The sequence below is a fragment of the Lactuca serriola genome, chromosome 6 (genome assembly GCF_051521515.1).
Source record: "Lactuca serriola cultivar US96UC23 chromosome 6, Lser_US96UC23_V15, whole genome shotgun sequence".
NCBI classification, from domain to species: Eukaryota; Viridiplantae; Streptophyta; class Magnoliopsida; order Asterales; family Asteraceae; genus Lactuca; species Lactuca serriola.
The window spans coordinates 45,182,849-45,205,488 of NC_136413.1; the positions used below are offsets into that span (position 1 = coordinate 45,182,849).

Consider the following 22,640-nt stretch of genomic DNA (forward strand, 5'->3'; position numbering starts at 1 on the left):
TCAACTTTGAACAATGAGCAATGCAACAATATAACAAAAACTACCCTAAGATTTGATACCACTGTTGGGTTTTGTGTACTATAACACTTCTATGGTGCACATACAACCCTAATAGCTTTGGATCTAAGTTTTCTCAAGTTATACATGCAATAAAATTTCCAAATCATGAACCCTATAACTAGCATATGATTTTGGTACATGAATCATAAAACTAGTTAGAATAATACCTTTTTATTATAGCTTGTAGTTTTGGCCTTTCAAGAGCTTAACACCTCAAGTGTGATGCCTCAAATGGTTCACAAACACCATGAACAAATGAAGACTTTGAGAGAGAGGCTAGACACTCTAAAATCGACTATGATTCTCTTAGAATACTTAGGTCTGACTTTAGCTAAAGGATAACACATATATATTGTAGGATTCCAAGAGTCATGGGTAAACCCTAATCCATACACTTAGGTTATGATCCATATCTCATGTGGGCTAACTCTTCATGGATACTTACATAAATTTAACTCATCATGGATCAATAGCCCAAACAATATATATATATATATATATATATATATATATATATATATATATATATATATATATATATATCACTGATTTACATAATCAGTCTCCGTTAATTTAATTAGTCTCTTTTGATCACTAAATTAACTTCAAATTAATTCTTGATCAATACTAATTGAATATTATGATTTGTTAATTAATATATTATACTTATAATATATTAGTAAATCATAAATAGCCTCTTTCTCAAATATGCATCCTGTCAGATTGTTCTGGTGAAGGAAACCCAAATGGACCATGCTACTCTCAGGTCAAGTACATACCATTTATAGTTATGGGCTTAGACACCTAATCTAACATTATTATGGGTCTTAATGGTATAAAACGAGTATAAGATCTCATTAAGTCTTGCAAAACTATAAAGTTTCCAACTTTATGTGTTAAGACCTTAAAATGATGTATATATGGGGTTTCGACGTTAAGGTATTAAGGGATTAAGACGCTTGATTAGCGTTTAGGACTTTGACCACTACGTTGTACGTACTTATTAGTACGATGCATGTACAGGGTCAGTAGCCCGCTTCCGGGTCAACGCGTGTACATAGAAGACGGTCTGCAAATAATATTTTTTTGGCAGTTTCATAAATAGGTTTTTAGACAATTATCAAACCAATGTTAACATTGTTAACCATTATGAAAATTCAAGAGAGAATGATGATTTTATGACGTTTGTTGTTTGGATTTTTAAAATCATAAGCATATTGGTAATAACGTGGTATATTGTAATGTATATTCTATATAAATTAAGAATACTTAATGCTTAGTTTTCATAGGAATAGAGCTTCTATGTCATGCGGACAAAACTGTTTTGCGTATTCTTTATCTATCTATGGATGAATTAATGCATTGTTTTCATTGTAGTATTTGGTATATGGATGTATATTAGTATCAATTTTTGATATTGTTTCATTATCAAAAAGTAACATATACATTTAATAACAATATATTTTTACATTTTAATCGGTTTTTATATTTTATTAAATAGAAATATAATTAAAAAAATTATGTTTATTTATTATCATATATTAAAAATCAAACAAATTGTAATGATTGTTTAAAAAAAAATATTATAATTTAGAGAGTGTTTCAACAAAAAAAAATAATGATAATAAGATTTTAGTAAGTTAAATCATTTTTATGTTCAAAATGAAATCCCAAGAACCCTTTTGATTTTAAAATATATAAGAATTGAGGTTAAATTATTATACATTGAAAAAAATACTTATATTTTGATCTATTGAAAAAAAGTCAACTTTAATATTTTGTTTACAATTTAATCATCAAAATCTGCTATTGTTTGCCGTAAGTTGAAAATTGAGTCAAATTATAAATAATAGTTGGTTCGAGTGGTTAAATTGCAAAAGAAAATAATAATGAGAGGTTAGTTCTTTTTGTAAATATTACCAAAATATAAGGATTTTTATGCATATTTCCCTTTGTTTAATTAACAAATACAATATTACAAGATTAAATCATCTGTCATATTAATTTTTTAATAGGTTTTCCTACATTCTTTGTATTTTTGAAATACAATTTGCCTAATTGAGTACTTTTTATTAATTATGAGATTACTAATTTGCGATTGTGAAAACATATGATGAAAATACTATAAAATGACGAAGAAATTGAGTGATCATAGCTTCCCTCTTTATGTCTTTGCCTAATTGTTTTGGTCTAGTGGATTAACCCTAATTTCGACCGCACCTTCAAAACACTTTTCTACCAATTTTTAATGAAAAACAAGAGACTTTATTATTTGGAACACTCTAATTATAGGATTGCATATTCGCGATTCTAACTTACATAAGATTTATACGTAATTTAGTAATCCAAATTATATGAACTCTTATTAATTACAGTCGAACAACTCATATAGCTTCTTGTACAAACATTAAAAGAAACTCACTGAATGGTGATGCTTTTAAATAATGAAACAAATTGCACGAGCTAGAATGCTGAGCACCTTTTTTACATGAATGATGATGCCCTTTTTACATTAATGGTGAAGCTTCTAGAAAATAGCTATTGTTAGAAAATACCTTATAATGATTATTTTATTTAATATAATATATGTTAGAAAATAGCTATTGCAGCATATCATTGGTTGCCTGGTTGGTGATGTTCATATACTTTTATTTATTTATTGTGATACGATTTGTATATGATATCTTAGACAATACCTAGTGTATTCTATATAAAAGACCAATAAAATGAATATCAAAGCTTAGTAACAGAAAGAATATGACATTATTATGGATTTAGTTCTCAATATAAAGATATCAGGCATGGGTTATCTTTTCAATTTCTAACTTTTTAGGTATAAGAAAATAAATATGGAATATTTGAAACTATTGATCTTGTTATAAGTTGAATAAAAGTACATTCACTCTTATACTTTTAAGTCCTATATTATAAGTTGAATAAAGGTACATTCAATCTTATACTTTAAAGTCCTAACGAGCAGGTAGGATTGTTTGGGGGCAAATTTATTTAATAGAAAATGATTGCTAATTACGGATTACAGTTTACACCAAAGGTCAAGGTTAAGGATGAGCCCAAGCCAAGGTGAAAGTCAAACTCAGGGGAGGGCCCAAGCCAAGGCCAAGGCTAAGCTCATGGTTGAGGTCAACCCTGTCCCCGCCAAGTCCAATTTAACCTCTACATGTCTTTTCGAATCCATGCTCCAAAAGAAAAGGCATGTTTAACCAAATTCATGCACCAAAGAGGTCATAACTATAACATCCGCCTTTAAGACCTAGTAATTTTTGTAGAAAATTAAATTTTGGCGAAATAATAACTAAATAGATAACAATTCAATAAAGTAATAAAAACAATAAATAATAAATCATTAAATGTTACTTAAGCATTTGGAGCATTCTCATTGAACATTTGGGTTTAACGGAGCACTTGGAACTCAATGAAGTACTTAGAGTTCATTGACGCATGGACAAAGGAATGAATCATCTGAGATGGAAATGGATCATTTAACAAAGGAACGGATCAGGTGACAAAGGAACGGATCATCTAAAAGGAGGAATGAAGCACCTTAGAAATGAATGGAGCGTCTAGGAAGGGAAATAAGCATCTTGTGATGCTCCATGATGAAGACGTGTCATTCTATGCATGTATGTACCATTTTGAAAGTAGGTGCGCCATCTATGATGAGGATGCACCATCTTGGGAAGCAAGTGTGCCATTCACTTTCAAGTTGCGTCACTTTGAAGGAGGATGCACAACTCATGATGCAAGATGCGCCATCTAGGAGAGGTTGCGCTAATCTTGAAGCTAGATGTGCCATTATGGAGGAGGATGCGCTACTTGGGAGTTGGATACGGCATCTTGGAAGCAAAGTGCGCCACTTTTGGTCTATATGCGCCACATTGATACAAGTTGAGCCGCTCTAGTGTGTCAATGTAACGTCCTGATTTCCAGAATAAAATTTTCATTTTTAAATAGAATAAACGCTGATTTTCATAGAGATATATCTAAGGCAAAACCATTTATTCATAATCCTTAATTCTAAATCAAAGTTATAAGAAAAACAACGTGGAATCTGAAATCAATAAGTTGCTGATGTGTGTGTACAGTGATGTCTTCGCATTCCTATGTATTGATAAAGTACCTAAAATCATTTAATCCACAACTATAAACAAAAGCTTAGTACCCAAAACTTGCCAGCGACTTAGCCACCAGTAGTATTTCCATACTACTTAAACCCCAAACTAATCCAAAAGACTAACAGGCCAAACACACGAGTCTTCGCTATACAAGCGACGGGTCCAACTCACCTAAGTCATATCCACAATGGTTCACGATACGTCGTGACACCATCCAATCATTAGAATGAGAAGCTCATGATACCACACCGTTCTTGCCATCATCCAACCATAGGCATGAAGACTCACACACACACACATCTCTCAGTGGGCCTATAGGCACATGTCCATCATCCCACTGACATGCAACAACCCATTTAACACCCTTTCCAACACTTTCCAAAACACCACATGAGCCATACTATTCTATAACACAGATACCCTACCACAATCTAGCCTACTACTGACAAAACATCAAATAAAAACATGGTCGTACGTATCTAGAAGATACGATAGACAATTAGACTCTTGTTCCAACTCTAAAGAAATAAATAAAATGAGAACCATGCCATAAATCCAGGTCAAGTGTTCTTAGGTTGTCTTACTTAGCCAACAATTACCCCTCACGACCATATTTGATGAACTACAAAAGTTAAACACTCCCTAGGAAATCATGCAACATGCCTCAACTCGACTGCTTTCCTTCTTCACGACACCCTTACTCGAAGGGTATAATACCATTGGATCCAACTAATAGATGAACCTTAACTGCTAACAGGAACATTCTCTTGAACAACTGAAATAAGATCCCAAGCCTTAAATAAAACTAAATAGATCTTCCTCAATGCGCAACTAACCTCCCAAATCCAAAGGAAAATTCCCAAATTCACCCTAAATGTTGCCAAACCCCGATCGAACCGACCCAAAATGAATCCTACCGATATGACATGCCAAAACTATACTCTACGTAGACGTAAGGTCACACCTAAAAAATTAGGCGACATTGCCAATAGTGGGTTTTATAGGTTACAAAAACTATGTGCTTGTGGAATTTCACTTAACACTTAAGGGCACATGCAACCTAAAGGATCTATGTCATAACAATTTGAAGGTAACATACAATACACAACAAAACTAACATGAACGCTAATGGAATAAAAAAATACCAAGTTAGGGTTACATACCTTTAATATGTTGTAGAAAACAAATCACTTTAATACCGTGTAGTTAATGGTCTTGGAAATCTTAGCACCAAAAGGATGATGCCTCTAATTGCTCACACCCAAAACCCAAAACTAGAAGAGAAGAGAGTATAGATGAGAGGTAGTGAGAAAATCGGATTTCTGTACTTAAAGGAGTTAACGAAAATAGCTAACCCAAAGGCCCTATTTATAGCTGCTTGGAAAACATAGAAACCCAAAATTTGAATATATAATAATATTTTAAATCAGACAGTTATCTAGTTTCCTAATTATCATTTGGAGGCTTCTAGAAACCCTAATAGGGTCCTCAAAATCGTCCATATAACGGAGGTTTCTAGATCTTCTCATTTCTTAAACAATTGAACAATTACGGATCAGTCCTTGCACCTTTAATTAATTCCAGTTAATCCCGAATTAATTATAGATTAATTATAATTAATAAATTTGTAACATATATTGTTTTGAAATCGTGTTTTTTAATGAATAAAATTGTGAAATACTATGTGAAATTGAGTGTTGAGTTCTAACAGATGGTTTTTACTAGAAATGAAGTAAAACTATGTTTAGAATCACTCATAAAATATTGGAAGTCTTATGAGATTCCAATTAATAGCCAAATAATGAAAATTTAGCGAAAATATAAAATTTGAAATAAGTAAAATTTTATTATTGAAAGTTCTATATAATCTCGTTAGAAACACGTAGGCGAAAACCTCGTCAAAATCCGAGTTATAACGAAGAAGTTATGACCAATCGAAGATTCGCGACAAAACCGGCACGGTGCCGAATGACGTAAAAAGTGAGTTTTTGATAAACTACTTTTTTAGCCTTAGTAATCTAAATTAATGTTGTAGTATTCATTAAACCGAGAAGTTCGATAAAAAGAACGCCAAAATCTGACTTCGTATGAGGAAGTTATGATTTTTCGTAGTTTCAGCTTAGCAGTAGACAGCTAAAAACTCGAATTTTAGATCGAGTGATTTTTAGCCGACACAAAACCTAAACGAGAATTGAAGGTCTTGTCATTTGTAGTACAACGGTAAAAAGTCTTATGAAAACGGATGTTGGATGAAGAAGTTATGAATTTTTAACGGATTATCTTGTCCCGGTCTGTTAAAAATAATAATATAAAAATTAAATTTAAAATTAGCCGACAAAGTCTAAACGAAAGTTGTAGAGCATAATTTTAGCTACGCGTGCATATAAAGAACGTCAAAAACGGAGTCTGTATGAGAAAGTTATGGATTTTAGAAGATTTGGGTGCATTTCTCGAGAAATTTGCATGGATAAGAAGCAGCCACGTCACCTCGCACGAAGCAGGTGCGTCACGAAAGTCGTGGCAGAGTCCGGATCTGACGCGTGTTCTCCAGCTATCTCGGTCTCGCATGGCTAGCCTCGTGGCCTCACCTCGCAGCGCCACCTGCCCCTTCGCGTGTCCGAGTTTCGCAGGAGCCACGTCCGAGCCACGCAGCAGCCTCGTGTCCCTCGTTGCTGATGCCACCGAGCTGCTTTGCTGCCTGGTTCCTTCTCAGCCGATCTTCAGACCTCGCCTATAAATAAGGAGGCTGCGAGATCTTCGGACTAGAATCCCAAATTTGGCATTTTTGGCCCCTTTTTCAATATTTTCACTATTTTAAATTGCCCCGAAGCCCCGGTAACATTTTTAAAGCCCGGAATATGCCCCGAAGTGTCCGGAGAGCCCGAGAAAATATTCTTTTCGGTTTGAAGCTCTACCCTCGCAAGGCCTGTTTTTCAATAAATTTCCCGGTTTTCAACGACGAAAACTATTTATCGAGCTGAAGTGCTACTCAAATTACTATTTTAACCCCCGATTATTTTATGGTGAGTTCAATATATAGGAACAATTGTATGTTATGTGTTATATGTGCTATGTGCTTTTCAGTGTTATTATTCTGAGTTATTTTCCCGTGTTATTTTTATTCGCTATTTTTAATAGCAATGTTATACCTTTGACCATGTGATCAGTGGAAGGACTTAGATTCACGGTGGTATTGGTATGTAGCCTCTGGCCATGTAGAACATGTCTCGTAAGAGAATGACTTCTATTCTATGGCATTGGCAGAAGGTTAGATAGGAATGGTATGTAGCCTCTGGCCATGTAGAGCATGACTCCGTAAGAGAATGAACTCTATTCTATGGTATTGGCAAATGGCTAGACAGGGCTATAAGCCTGAAATCTACCAAAATGTTAATCAGAAATTATATGTCTTCTGTGCCATTTGGGCCAAAGCTTTATTGATGCATATCAAGTATTGAAATCATTATGTCTCATTGATGGTAAATCTTTGAATCAAATCTTGAGTTGATATTGAAAGACTGACATATGATACACATATGCTATTGTTGTTCTTGTTCCCTTTTGCTTCTGTCATATTGGTATATATAAGGCATAAGATTATATTGTATCTATTTATTGAATTCACTAAGCGTTATCGCTTATCCCTCTCAATATTTAACAATTGCAGGTGATGAGTATCCAATATAGTTTTATACTGCTGAAAGATTTAGAATAGTTAATACTATTTCTATGTATTTTAATGTTCATGTATGTATATGAATAGTAGATTCCTGGGTAGATATGAAATGTAATAAAACTTAGTCGGTTTGTATCCAATCTTTTGTAATCACTTTATCAATATAAAATATTGTTTTATAAATATGCATGTAGGATGTTTTGAGGAAGTAACTTAAGAATAATGTTGGAATAGTATGAAAGTTTGGATCTTTCATAAATACGAAAGTTGGGGTCTTTCAAAATTCTTATTGATTTCATGTTAATTTATTAATCATATAAATTAACAAATCAATTATTTAACAATTGATATCATATTAATTTATTCATCACATAATAAATTAACAAATCAACTTTCTATTTCCAGTTAAATATTAATCAGATAGTATATTAAAAAATCATTTATTATAATTTATTATTATCAATCATATAATAAACTAATAAATTTACCATCTCTCTACAAATGTATTTCAAACCAAGTTCTAGTTATGCGGGAAATCCAAAAAGGTCTTTACTTTTAATTACAAGTATTTACCAATTTAGTTATGAGCTTAGATACCTTAATCCAATAGCCACATCATCCAAACTTCTATTATGCTAAGAAAATCACCCAACCTGAGCTTTCTAGAAACAACCATCCCAAATCCAACTAACCAAGGGTACACACACCCAAAATTCTAGATATACAACTGACAAAATTTTAATGAAAGGTCGATGCACATTCTGCACGTTCAACTATTACTACTCGAAACCCTTGAACAACCCCAGATGCTGACGAGGAACAAAATGACCAACCGACCGAACATAGTTCGACAAACTAAACTCGATGATCTCATATATTTCTGAATGAATCCTATATGAAAATATACATACTAAACTTTGAAGTTAATCACAAATTAACCATTGCCCATCCTTAACCAAAGATAACCATCCCATATCATGAGCTAACCATGATTTCTATGCCTGATATCCAGCCTGAGCGGCTCAACCGCTTCTCTTCCAATATCACTACCACTCCCGAAAGATACTACTGACCACACCGAGTACCTTGCCCAACAACTTCCTACTGTAAGGAAAACTCATGCACCCTTGCAGACATAAGCATAGCGACAGCTTTCTCTGCACTCAAGATCTGATCAATCCCTGAATTCTCCTTCACCACGAAGGACTCTAACGGATCCTTGAGAAACATAAAGAAAATTTCTCAGCCAAATACTACACATAATCGAACTGCAGATTCCTCTGACCCATTGTAGTGAAACCATAAAATTTAAACATATCAGTGATCCTCCAAGCAAAATACCCAGTTCTCCGCCACTTAGGGTTCGATGTATTACCTATTGACATCTATAAAAACAAAGCCTTAGACCGACTCATCCACATACTTACCAATCTTGGCTCTCGGAAGGAATAAAACACAACCAAATGATCCTTTGGATGACAAATAATAATTTCCAAGGAAGCTCCAAATCTCAGGTGGAGACCTCGGAACCCCCAACAACATCATCGTCTTAATCTTTACGAAGTTGGCCAGGATATTATTAGATTGAAGAAGCACTCAAAGAACTGAACCTCATGCATTTAAAACTTGGAATTGAAAAAATTGACCTACCGCTTTCCCCTCCTTTAAAAATTCAAGGATTCCCTATAGATGCTCTAAAAATATCTCTAACAAAACCTACATAACAATGGTACTCTCTTACCTGATTTGAAACATGTCGATGCTACCTCATGACAAGTACCCCTTTGTGTTCTTTTCCCTCGATTCTCGTCCTAATTATGGTTCCCTAAACCAGCTGATCAGATAAAAAAATCTTGAATTCTCAAATTTTTCGGTGGTTACAAGCCGTGCACTAACTCTCTCTCTTCCTCCGGCGAACTTCCAGTTTGGACCTTGAAACCATATTTGATGCGTGTGAAATAGTACTACTTTTAATCCTACTAACTTAGACACAAAATAAACACACTAAAGGCAGTGTACCAATCAATTAGTAATATAGTTCAAGCAAGTAGGGTATCGAACACAGGGAATGGTAACAATTAAAATAACTACTAGAATTACCTAAATAAAAACAAGTAATAAAAGGGGATTTTCTCTAGTTTTGCAATACTAGAAACTAAAGCGATCAAATAACACTTAAATAAAAGAAAATTAACAACTAAAGGGAACAAAAGACAACTAGATACAACAAGAGAAAGAGACTTCTACTTAGACTTCGATTCACTTATTCCTATGGTTGATTTCGTGGCAAGTGAAATGGATTAATATATCAATGATTACCGATTTCTAATGTGATTAGATGTAATGCCTCATTCCCAGTATGCATTTAATTATATTTTCTTTACTTTTGTAGAGCTACTTGATGATTTGGGAGCCCAATACTTGTTGCGTAGAAGCGAAATTGGACGCGGGTCTTAAGCCATCTACTCGACGAGTTAAGAGCCCTCAACTCGGCGAGTAGGCCTGCCAGAATGAAACCCTAATTTTAGGGTTTTGCACCCTATTTATGCAACTTAATCCCCACTTTATGACCTCATTTCCAGCCTCCAAGTCCTAAACCCTAATCCACAAAACCCTAGAGCTTTTTGTGAGTGTGTGAGCCATTTGTAAGAAACGTTGTGTGTTCTTGAAGCTTGAAGAAGAAGGAGTTAGAAGGCTCAAGAGGAAGAGAGTAGATCCAGAAACTATAGTTCATTGGATATATTTTATGGTAATTAAGTTTCTATCTTGTCCACTAGTTCATTTAATCTCTTCTTTTCTCTTTTATAAGGGTTTTGGCCCCGAGAATGATAGCTTTTAGAGAATGGTCGACCCAAGTGGGTATTCTTCCAGATCTAAGACCTTGAAGGGCTGGTATAGCATAATGGTGCAAACTTTATGCCATTAGAGCCCCCTTTCAAGCCATAGAGTGTCATTTTGGCCTTTTTAGCCCAAAAAGGCCATGCATGAAGAGAAAGATGGGAACTTTACATGTCCAAGTAGTGTTAGGGGTTTAGATCTGAGGTTGTAAGTTCTAGTTTGGTGTGTGGATGGATTAAGGACCAAGTTTTAGGTCCCAAGGAGTTAGAGTTTGAGCAAAACCCATTAAAGAGCGGTATTTACGGGTAAAGTTGGAAACTTTACCCTTAAAAGGACATTTTCGGGGTTTATGTGAAGTATGAAGCTCGGATCTGAGGTGTAGGGGCTTAATCCATCAAGATAGCCTAAGCAGATAAGGGAACATGGAAATTCCGCGGGGGACTCGACGAGTTGAGTCGATTTGTCACGATTCCGAACCAGGTAGAACTCAACGAGTCTGTGAAGGGACTCGACGAGTTGACTCGGCTCATCACGAGTCTGAATAGCATAGGAACTCGACGAGTTAGGAGGTAACTCGACGATTTGGGTCAAACTGGTAGTTGACCTTGACTTTGACTTTGACCATAGCGTTGACTTTGACCTGGGGTAAAATGGTCATTTTACCCTTAGAATGATTTTTAGTTTTGACTCCGTGTTCATTATGAAATTATAGTTGGGGAGTCGTTGGAGCAGCCAACAGAGATCCTCACGCGAGAGTTCAGCACCCAGTTTGAGAGATGAGGTTTCCTCCAATAGAACAGGTCGAAGGCACCAAGGCCGACCCACATATGTATGATTAGTAGCCGAGTGTGGGCGAGGCCCGTATCTCCCAGTTGGTGGAGTGTGGGTGGGGCCCTTATCTCATAGCTTTATTTCAGTATGGATATATATGATTGATTGATAGATTTATTTATACTTGTTGTCTATGTGATACTTGTGTGTATGTTTAGTAGCCGAGTGTGGGTGAGGCTCGTATCTCATAGCAATCGAGTGTGGGTGGGACCCGTATCTTATAGTAGCTGAGTATGGGTAGGGAACGTATCTTATAACAACAGAGTGTGGGCAGGGCCCATATCTCCCAGTTAGCAGAGTGTGGACAGGGCTCGTATCTCCTAGAGTGTAGGCGGGGCTTGTATCTCCTAGTTGCATGTGTATGTGTATGGTATGTGGTAGTTTGGGGAGACTCACTAAGCTTCGTGCTTATAGTTTTCATTTTTGGTTTCAGGTACTTCGGTTAGTAAAGGGAAGAGCCCGGGATGACTGCATGGCACACATCACAGTTTTCAGCCTGGGATGTTTTAGACTTTGATATTTTGACACATGGTTTTGATACAATATTTTGATATGATGTTTGTGATACATGACTTGTGATTTTATTATGTGGTTTGATGAATTATGGGTTTTTCTTAAATGATTTAAAACGAAAATTTTGGACTATATTTTTGGAATGATACAAGTTGGTATCAGAACCTTGGTTTGAGGGATTCGGTCACACTTTCTGGTGTGTCTGAACTCAAACTAAGGAATTGGTATAGAAATTTTCAAAAGAAAACCATTTTTATAAAAAGGACTTTGAGAAAAAGAAAAGATTTTTAGAAAAAGAGAAAAGAACTTTGAAAAAAAAGAAAGAAAAGGGTGTGGTACATGCAATCAGCCGAGCTCAAGTAAGTACTCCCAAATTACCCATACAAGTTTATGATATGATATGTTTATGAGAACTACATGCTAGATTAGGGCTAAGGATCTAGGAAGGATGCCTTATGTTCCTGTTATATGTGTATCATCTTAATGAGCTGCAAGCCATTACAGATTAGTTAGTATGATGGCCTGATTAGTATATGATTGATTATGTTTACTCAATGCTCGAATGCTACTTGATTTGTGCTTTTAGGAGTTCTAGTTGTCTTTTACTAACTAGTAAACGAATATGTTAAGATACATATTGTGAGGACTAAATAATTTCAGAAGGTTAGGTCTAGCTCTATTTCGCAGCTCTTGTTTGAGTCCAACCGTTGTAGGGTAGGATCTCTCATTCAAAGAATTATCTAGTCTTAGTGATATGTAACAGTATTCACGAGCTAGTTAGGGGAGATAGCAGGGACATCTTATGCAGCTGATGGTGGAGAGTGGGATGGTGATTAACCTAGGGAAAGCCTAGGATGGGAGTAGTGCGTGAAGCATTAGTAGTACAAGGGACTTGGTGAAGTCAAGGAAGTTCTTGAGGAAAGTACGGATAGATGTGTAAGGTAGTATAGGCCCCTACTACTGAAAGCAGAGGATCCGTACTTGAGTCAAGGAAGGTTGAGATGAATCCAAGGAACTTTTTGTATACGCGATCCCTCAAGATATGATTAGTATTCTGATGTTTATTATGATGTGTTTTTCAGAATGGTGGTTTTATGAACTAGACCAGTCGGTAGTTCAGGCGCCGGTGAGGGATCAGGCTCAGGCTCAGGAGCCGAGCAGCTAGAAGACCAGACGAGGGAGTTCATCTCCTTTGAGATCACGCACAGTATTCTGGATCAGACTTCTAGGATCTTTGACACGATCAAGGAGTGTATTTTAGAGATTTTGGATGAGAGGTTGAGTGCTTTCCGCACCGAGGTGGCGACCATGATGCAGTCGCGCACCTTGACTTTTAGGGAGTTCAGAGCTTGTAGAGCTCCCGACTACGATGGGGCTCGAGACCCCATTACGAGAACTAGATGGTTGGTGGATGTCACCAAGGCATTCTGCACTAGCAGATGTACCGAGGGGGACAAGGTTTGACTTGCGTCCTGTCTTCGAAAGGACAGGGCACGTGACTGGTGGGAGGAGATCGAACATGCCATTTGTGATGATGCAACTCTTGATGCTATGACTTGGAGTGAATTTTCGGCTAGGTTCAGAGCCGAGTTTGCACCTGGGATAGAGGTGCAACAGCTTGCTAGAGAGTTTCAGGACCTACAAAAGACTACTAAGACGGAGATGGAGATCACCGCTAAGTTTAGGGAGAGGGCCCTTCTTGTTCCGCAATATGTGGTGGACGAGGAGATGAAAAAGGCCTGATATCATGGGATTTTGAGGAGTGATATTTGGCAGTTTGTGAGCCGATCCATCTACAAAATGATGGAGGATATGATTGCCAGAGCTGGAGAGAGACATATTTATTTAGATATGGAGAGGAAGAGGAAAATAGATGAGACATCTGGTATGGAGGGTTCGGGCAAGAAGTCCAAGACAGATTCCCAAGGGAAGGGCCAGCAGGGTCGAGGCAAATGTGGTAGGTTGCACGAGGGACATACAGGGCGGGTAGTTCGGGCTACTTTAAGTGCGGCCGAACTGGGCATGTGAGCAGGGACTTTACCGCTACCACCCCCACCAAGACAACATCGGATCTGATTTGCTTCCAGTGCAATCAGAGGGGCCACAAGCAATCCTAATTTCCCAGCTTGGAAGCAGTAGGATAGGTGGCGGCACCCGCTCTTGCTACATTGAGGATTATAGATGGCCGATAGGGTCGTGCAGAGGTGCCAGTGGCGAAGAGTAGAGCCTTCCAAGGTGCAACAGAGGAGGCACGTGCAACTCTTGATGCTGTTACGGGTATGTATCTTTTGGGTTTTGTATACTACAACATCCTATAGTGCACATACAACCCTTAATTCTTTGGATTTATGTTTTCTCTTATTATACATGCAATATTGTTTCCAAAGCATAAAGCCTACAATTGACATAATCAACATAAAAGTGAGTTATAGAATTTCCTCTTTGTTGTAGCTTGTAGTTTTGGCATTTAAGAACTTAGCACCCCAAGTGTGATGCCTCAAACAGTTCACAACACCTCCTTGAAAAATTGGATGACATGCGAGAGATTACTAGGCACACAAATCAGTTATGAACTCCAAGAACACTTGTTTTTTCTGCAATTTTAGCCATGGGGTTATGTATATATATGTAGGAATCCAAGAGTCATGGGTAAACCTTAATCCATACTCTTTGGGTTATGATCCATATTCCATGTAGGCTAACTCTTCATGGAAGATTACATAAGCTTATCCCATCATGGATCAATAGCCCAAACCATATATATATATATATATATATATATATATATATATATATATATATATATATATATATATATATATATATATATATCATTTATTTACATAACCAGTCCCTATTAATCTAATTAATCTCTGTTGATCACCAAATTAATTCTTGATCAATACTAATTAAATAATATGATTTCATATTAATATATTAGACCTTATAATATATTAATAAATCATAAATAACCTCTTACTCATATATCCATCGTCAAATTGTCTTGGTGATATGCAACCTGAAGTGGACCGTACTACTCTCGGGTCAAGTATATACCAATTATAGTTATGGGCTTAGACACCTAATCCAGCAACCTCCCACTTGGATAAGTCTAATAACTATTATTGCAAGTAAGACTCCACAACCCGACTAACAATGGTAGCTCTTAAAATCCGCTGTCGAACAATGACCTAGTCAATGACGAGTCCATTAGATAAGGGATCATATATTCCTCCATCCTAGATATCTTATGAACTGAGACATAGATTATAACCATTATCTCTATTCATGTGTTGTTTCCCGATTTCTGATTTATGATGATTGACTAATTGAACAAATCAAATCAATCCAGGCTTGGCCAAGCGCTTCGGGTGTCATCACTAAATCATCGAGGGGCCCACATATATCGCTTTTATCCCTCTAAGGGTAAAAGGAATGTATATACTTTGACTCAAATGGTTGCTTGTACTTACTCATCAAATCAAAAACAACAATATGTTTTATAACACTAAGTTACTAGTGTGTTACATATGTCAATGTGCAACCGACTTGTAAACTACAACTCACATGTCTTGGTTTCAAGAATATAAGATATTATCGTCTCACAATCACTCGTGATAAAATCCATGAAGATCTTCAGATGAACGTGGGTTCAATCCAATACACGAATCTTATTTTAGAAGTACACATGAACAATGCAACAAACTTGTGCTATGTCTAAAACACCTAGACAATCTAGAATCAGATTCATTACAGTCTTGCCTCAATACCTACTTCCAAAGTATGATCGATTGTGGATAGTTTGAATAACCAAGTTATTCGGGAAATCAAAACATGCAGAGTGAAACACAATAATAATTGAATCCAATATGGTCTTAGAACTTATGAATATAAATATAACACCTTTTATTTAATCACCATATTGATTAAACATTATTCATTGTATAATCTTTCAATTAAGCAACTTAATACTTGAATTAAAACAATAGTTATGCCCTTTTCTTCTTTCTTTTGCTGCTGATCTTACATCGAGAGCAGCTCCTTCGTGTTCAGGATGATCGGATGAGAGATCTTCCTACAACTTCGAGAAATCGGTCAAGCGGGAGGCTACCATCGACTTACATCTCTCTATAAAAACCCCCTCCCAAGAGGAGAGCACAAGCTCCATGATGAGTATGTACTGGATTACCGGATTCATTCTCGTCCGGATCCACCATGCCATTTTTTTCGAAATAAAAAAAGATTCTAGGAGAGGGCTCGTAATGATCTTATTAAAGATCACAAGGTGATGAAGTGGCTGAATAGGGGGTTCTGTAGGTTTTTATTAAAGGGATGCTCTTATCATGTTATTGTTGAAAATAAAAAGTGAATTCCTCTATTTGATGTCAATTCACCCACACTTCCATTCCTCTAGAGTCACCTGTCGAAAAAAGAGTCTTTCTACGACCGATGGCTAACCATAAAAACGAAAGAATGGGAAAGAGGATCAAAACCACAAAATGGAAGGTTTTCGTAGTCCCCAGGGAAGATGGCTTTAGCTGGGTCTTTCAGACGGGAAGACTTCCTTATTCATTATAAATATCCTATGTCTTGCTTTACGCGGTTGCTTGCTATTCGGTAGACGAATTGTTACCTACGCTTTTCTTTGTCTTACGACTTGACTGTGTTTAGCAACTCATCTTGTTAAATAGATCAATGGACAACATTTCAATAATGCTCATTTCACAATCCCAAATCCTTACCATAAATGTAAGAATACTAAACTTGTCATCTACTGTGATCTGTTAGATTCTAAACTTAAACGCAATGATCCTCTTGTAATGACTATGCACAAAAGTCACTGAGACTTGGAAACAGACGTTACAAAGTATTCCAATGGAGAGTAATTCCATGGAAACGAAGTCTCACATTCAAAGTACATTCCTTTGAACATCCTTCTCGCATTAAGTTTCCTAATCTTACACAGATTTAAAGAATAACTCCCACTTATGGAAACATTTCCATATTCTCATTTTGACTATCACTCCTGAACAAGAGTTACCTCTTCTCAGAGTATGTCAATATGGTCCTTTCCAAAATTTACAATATACTTCCAACTGTCCATAAGCAACCAATCTTTGGTAAACCTCAGATTGTCCTTGATAATTACTTAACCATTTTAGTCATATCCAGTTCTCGTCTTTTTCCCTCTTAATGCCCTAGGCATTTGGAAAATTCAGAACACATAAATATTATAACATATGGAATCGATCCTATACCCGAAGCATTTGGGATATGATATATAATGTATTACATAAATACGTGATACTATAGCACTCTCTTGCTATAACAATTCCATATATAGAATTTCCTTATGTCAAATCTTTTCAACATAACATTCATATATATCCTTGACTAAATTTGATTAAAATCTCAATCTAAGCTTTTAGATTTGAAATGAAGTATGAATTCCTCTCCCTTAATTATAGCAAAACAACCTTTCAAACCCTGCATCTTTGCAAATTGAAACTTTTGTTTTCTATAATTAATATTGTTAACTCATAACATTTTATTGTAATAATTGTGCTCCCGCTAAAATAATAATTACATTCTTATTAGCATAACACTGATGCTCCCACTAGCTTTGACGTGTACCCAGAAATCAACTGGACTTCTAGAAATCAATACTTATTGACTTTCTTACCAAAGTTCAGATTTCTGATATAAGATGCTCCGATAAGACTTTATTTGGGCTTCTCAAACTCATACACCTTACCTTAGATAGCGCACATGTGTTTCTAAACAATTTTAGAACTAACAGCCATAACTCTGAAATGTTTAGAGCTTTTGCCATTTCTCACAATTTGAACTATGAAGAGGGATGCCTTATCACAATCAATTTTGAGAATGCAAATGACACAATTTATATCTCCTTATAATCTACTTAATGAAAGCGTTTCCTCACAATCATTTTCACGAATTGAAGAGAAACCTCATGACACTTAGATTTTATGATGTATGTGTTCCTATCCATGTGAATTTTTCATAACCACAATCACAAGACAAGGTTAGTGGCAAATCCAAACTCACATGGAATGAACTTGTTCAATCTTAATTTATTGCCACCTAGCAGCACAAGGGCCTACCATTTCCCCCAAGTTGTCATACAAACAATTAAGCACTCATAGAACTCACATACATTGTCAACTTTAACTGGAATGGGCACATAAACAAGAATATGTCAACACGATAGGTTATAAACCTCAAGTCGTGTGCTAGTGATTAACAATAGGTTTACTCTTGATTAGTTCTTGAAACTCTTCAAGATCTTTAAGACTCCCATTGACCTTTTGACATATAAGATTCTCTTTGTCAAGAAAAATTCCTTGACAGACAAATACTCAAGAATTAGTGTGGTTTCTTATCAAGACAAACACTTCACACAATTGGTCTTACTTGGTCTTTGTCTTATCCAAAACATCACAACTTACCAATTTCAGATGTACAAGAGTAAGAAACATTTTACTCTACATTTGATAAGTGTTATATATCTTTCTTAAGATTATGTCACTCAAGGCTTGATCTTGGAATGTGACTCTAAGACTCGATTTTAGAACGAAGTATGATTCACCTTTTGATTTAACCATTTCAACAATTCACGATTCCTCTTCTTAGCCATACAAATTCACTAAGATGTCCTTAGAGAATCAACTGTGATATGGTTTCATAATCACTAAGATAATCATAAAACACGATACTCAAGTACTCTCCCTTCTTTTCAGATTTGGAGAAACTTTTTTCTTTCTGCCTAATTTGACTCTTCTTATTCGTTCTACCATATATTGAAACTTTTCCAATGCTTCAAAATTGTACTTAATCTTGTAAGTATAACCATATTTAATACACTTTAATACATCATAACGAATGGTCTTACCATTCTTTGTGGTGAACCCGACCAGTGCACAACCAAGTGTACTCGACCCCCTAGTCCTTCACTTGACTCACATATACATGTGAACAAGGAATTAGTCTTAATTTCCCAAAGATGAAGTTCTCATTCATCACACAGTACAAGTTGGATGATTCCAAGTTTCTATCAAACTGAAATTTGGGTGATGAGAATCTTTCCTTATTCGGTAACTATGACACTACCACAAACGAAAGAATCAAATTCATTTTCGAATATTGATATCAATGGAAACATATAAGCAACAATTTTCATAAATGCCATTGTAAGGAAGCTTAAAATAAGACAAATTTCAAAAAAAAATTTATTTATTTATAAAAATTGCGGAAAGCTTGTCCTTAAAATGCAAATACATATGAAAACTATGTTGTTAACTATTCCTAAGCAATCTATCATAACTCTTAAGCAACAACTCAAAAGTCTGATCATCGAACCATGCAATCAAAATCCATATCTTCACGATCAAAATCAGCTTACTCTTCCTTTAAGTTTCCTTTCATTTCTTCGATTCTACAAAACATCAAAATGTAATTACATTATATCATGTATTAAGAATCTCCAATTAGGAGCTTAATAGAGTTAGATAGTGGATTTTACCTGAAGAAGAGTCAAACATTTTGACTTTACCATCCTTACGATCTTTCAGGTAAATATGGCAGCTTCGCAACCAATGCCCCTTTGCTTGTTAATAGAAACATACAGACTCTTTGGGAATGGTACACGGGACTATCTCAGACTTAGCCTTTCTCATTACCATTTGGTCAAATGACTTAACCATGGCCGATCCCTTTCCATTGGGAAGAGAAAGCTTTTCTGGACTTCCAATGTTACCATTGTCAATGTCCATGGAATTTTGGGAGTAGATCTTCCAATCAAGTTTGCATTACTAGTGCGCCAAATCATTGCTGAATAAGTAGCAATAAACAAATAGGTAAGATCGATAAGGTTCACGTCGCGGTCTGTCATATAGTAGCCCTTAACGAACTAGCTATATGACTTAGGGAGTGACTGAAGAACCAAGTCAAGAACCAGCTTCCTTGAGACATCGACACCCTACATTCCTAGCGTGTCAATGTGTGACTCCATCTCCAAGATATGTGCACACATAGACCTTCCATCTTAGTGTTTGCTAGCCAATATGGCTTGAGTGATCTTGAACTTGTGGGTCAGGGAGAATTACTAGAGGAGGTGGAGGAAGAGAAGTTCCACTACAACACGAAAAAGGGATTAATCTTTCACCTCGATCGTCTTGTGGAATATCATCTTTATAAGGAAAGCTTTTTCCAAAAGGAAAAGGTAGACCATAGCTATCAGAACTAGACATCTATAAGGGAGAAATTCAAGTTTTGTTTATTTAAGTCATTAATATAACACCCAAATGAATTTCAAAGGCTAAGACCCAACACAATATTTTACAGTTCGGAAGAGGGATGTCGTAATCCAATTGCAAAATATTTGAAGGTAGGTAAATGACGATTTACCAATTTCCACCATGGAAATTGAAATTGATTATTGAGTTTTAAATGAAATGAAATTCCTAGATCCTTTGAGATTCATTAAACTTCTCAATGGCATGTTTAAATCTCGATTGTGCCCTTCAAGTTTGTGACTGGGATACCGAGGATCGCAAACAAGGTGTGAATAACCATGCAAATTAGCTTGGTACTCTTGATGTCATTTATCACCTAATCAATGTGCCGGTTCACCACACACGCTCCATTGATCTATGAAAAACATCGAACTTCCCTTTGCCACCCTTGTTAGTCCAAGTTAATGTGCCGGTTAACCACACACGCTCCACTAACGACCTGGAAAGGTGCAAAGTGCAATTTCATGGGTTAGCACCAAATTCACATGTTTCCTAAGTAACTAAGATTGGGAATTTATAAGTGTTTAGTTACTTGGTATTTTCATTATACTTTTAATGAGAATGTCCTATCCTACACGTTCGACTAACGACCCTCCACCAGTCAAGGAAGCGGTGGGTGAGAGTGGACACCCATTAAACCACCATTTTATACGAAGTAACCTTATACCCCCTTATAGATCGGATTCGTGAATGAGGCCTACTAACGGTAAGACTGACTTGTCTTATACATATATATATATATATATATATATATATATATATATATATATATATATATATTAAACTTTGAATTTTATATAGTATAAGGGTGTATTTTTAACTTTTAAAATACTAGATGGTTTAATCTATTAATAAATTATACTCTTAATTTAATTAAACTTAAACCAAGTCATTATGGAATTAGTAACCTCCTTTAATTAAACACTTTAATTAATTTAATAAAGTCCATAAGGAGTAATTTGAACTATCCAAAAACTTCAAGGTTCTAAATATAAAAATTCAAAATTAAAACTATTTAATTAATTTTTTTAATTTATGAACCCAAGAGTTACACCTTTTAATTACAAGAGTTTCTAAATTTGAGACTTTTCAAATACCAAAACTTGAGGGAAAGTTTTGTAACTCTTGAAAAACTTTTGATTTCCATAACTTATGAGTTTAATGTGGTTTTTATGGAAAAACGTTTCATATTCCATAAATTGAGGGCAAGTTATGGAGGACTTTAAAAACAATTAAGATCAAATATTTCAATTAACAAAATAATCAAATAATTTATCTATTATCAAGTTAATCTCATAAGTCAAGATAATTCATATCAACAATTCGCAAGAAATTAGCTTAATCATATAATCTAATACAAATCTTGAAATTTTTGACAATTATCTTTTAATAGGATAAGCATGATCACTAACATATCAACAAAATCAAATTTTATGAATTAAATTGTTTTGTGTAATGATCCTAATCCAAAACAGGCCCAAAATCCTGAAAACCTGCCATCAGAAGCGTCAACTCGTCGAGTACATGAACATGACTCGTTGAGTTGACCTTATACTGAGTGGAATCATCGAGTCAGCCAGTGGACTCGACGAGTTCATCATTCAGAGGCCAGAAAATCGATTTTTTCAACTTTGAAAATTAATCCATGCATCAAATATAATAGAAAACAATCCTAGTCTCTGATACCACTGTTGGGTTTTGTATACTACAACATCGTATGGTGCACATACTGATGGGTTTTAGCCATAAGAACTTTCCTATGTGCACATGCAAAACCCTAATGCTTGGATCTAGGCTTTCTAATTAAACATGCATTGAATCCAAGACTTCTAATGACTAATTAGGTTGAATAACAACATTGAAACAGATCTAGACCATACCTTTGAATTCCTTGTTGATCTTGTTGTCTTGGAGCTTCTAGAGTCACAATTGTCACTCCTCTAATGGCATACAAACACCAATACAAGAAAGATGATTTAGGAGAGAGGAGAGGGGAGGAAATCAGCCAGGGTTCTCTTACTTTAGGTGAGGTGCCGATTTGCCTTAGCTATGGGGTCTATTTATACTTGTAGACTCCTTAAGGGTTACAACCTAAACCCTAATTGGATAATCTTCTCTTAAGGCTATCCGAATCCATTCCATAGATAAGTCATGGACGATTTTGAAGCTATCCTAGCTTCTAGAATCCGTCCCTTGTATATCTATATGGATTTACAGTCTAAAGCTTAACTATCAAACAATTGACAGTTTATACCCTCTTATTTAATTAATATC

At 35.6% G+C, this 22,640-nt stretch overlaps 1 pseudogene; it reads left to right on the forward strand.

Annotated features, from left to right (window-relative positions):
• The first annotated feature begins 13,420 nt into the window (after window positions 1-13,420).
• On the forward strand, window positions 13,421-16,340 carry LOC145059710 (putative mitochondrial protein AtMg00530 pseudogene; annotated as a pseudogene).
• The last annotated feature ends 6,300 nt before the right edge of the window (window positions 16,341-22,640 follow it).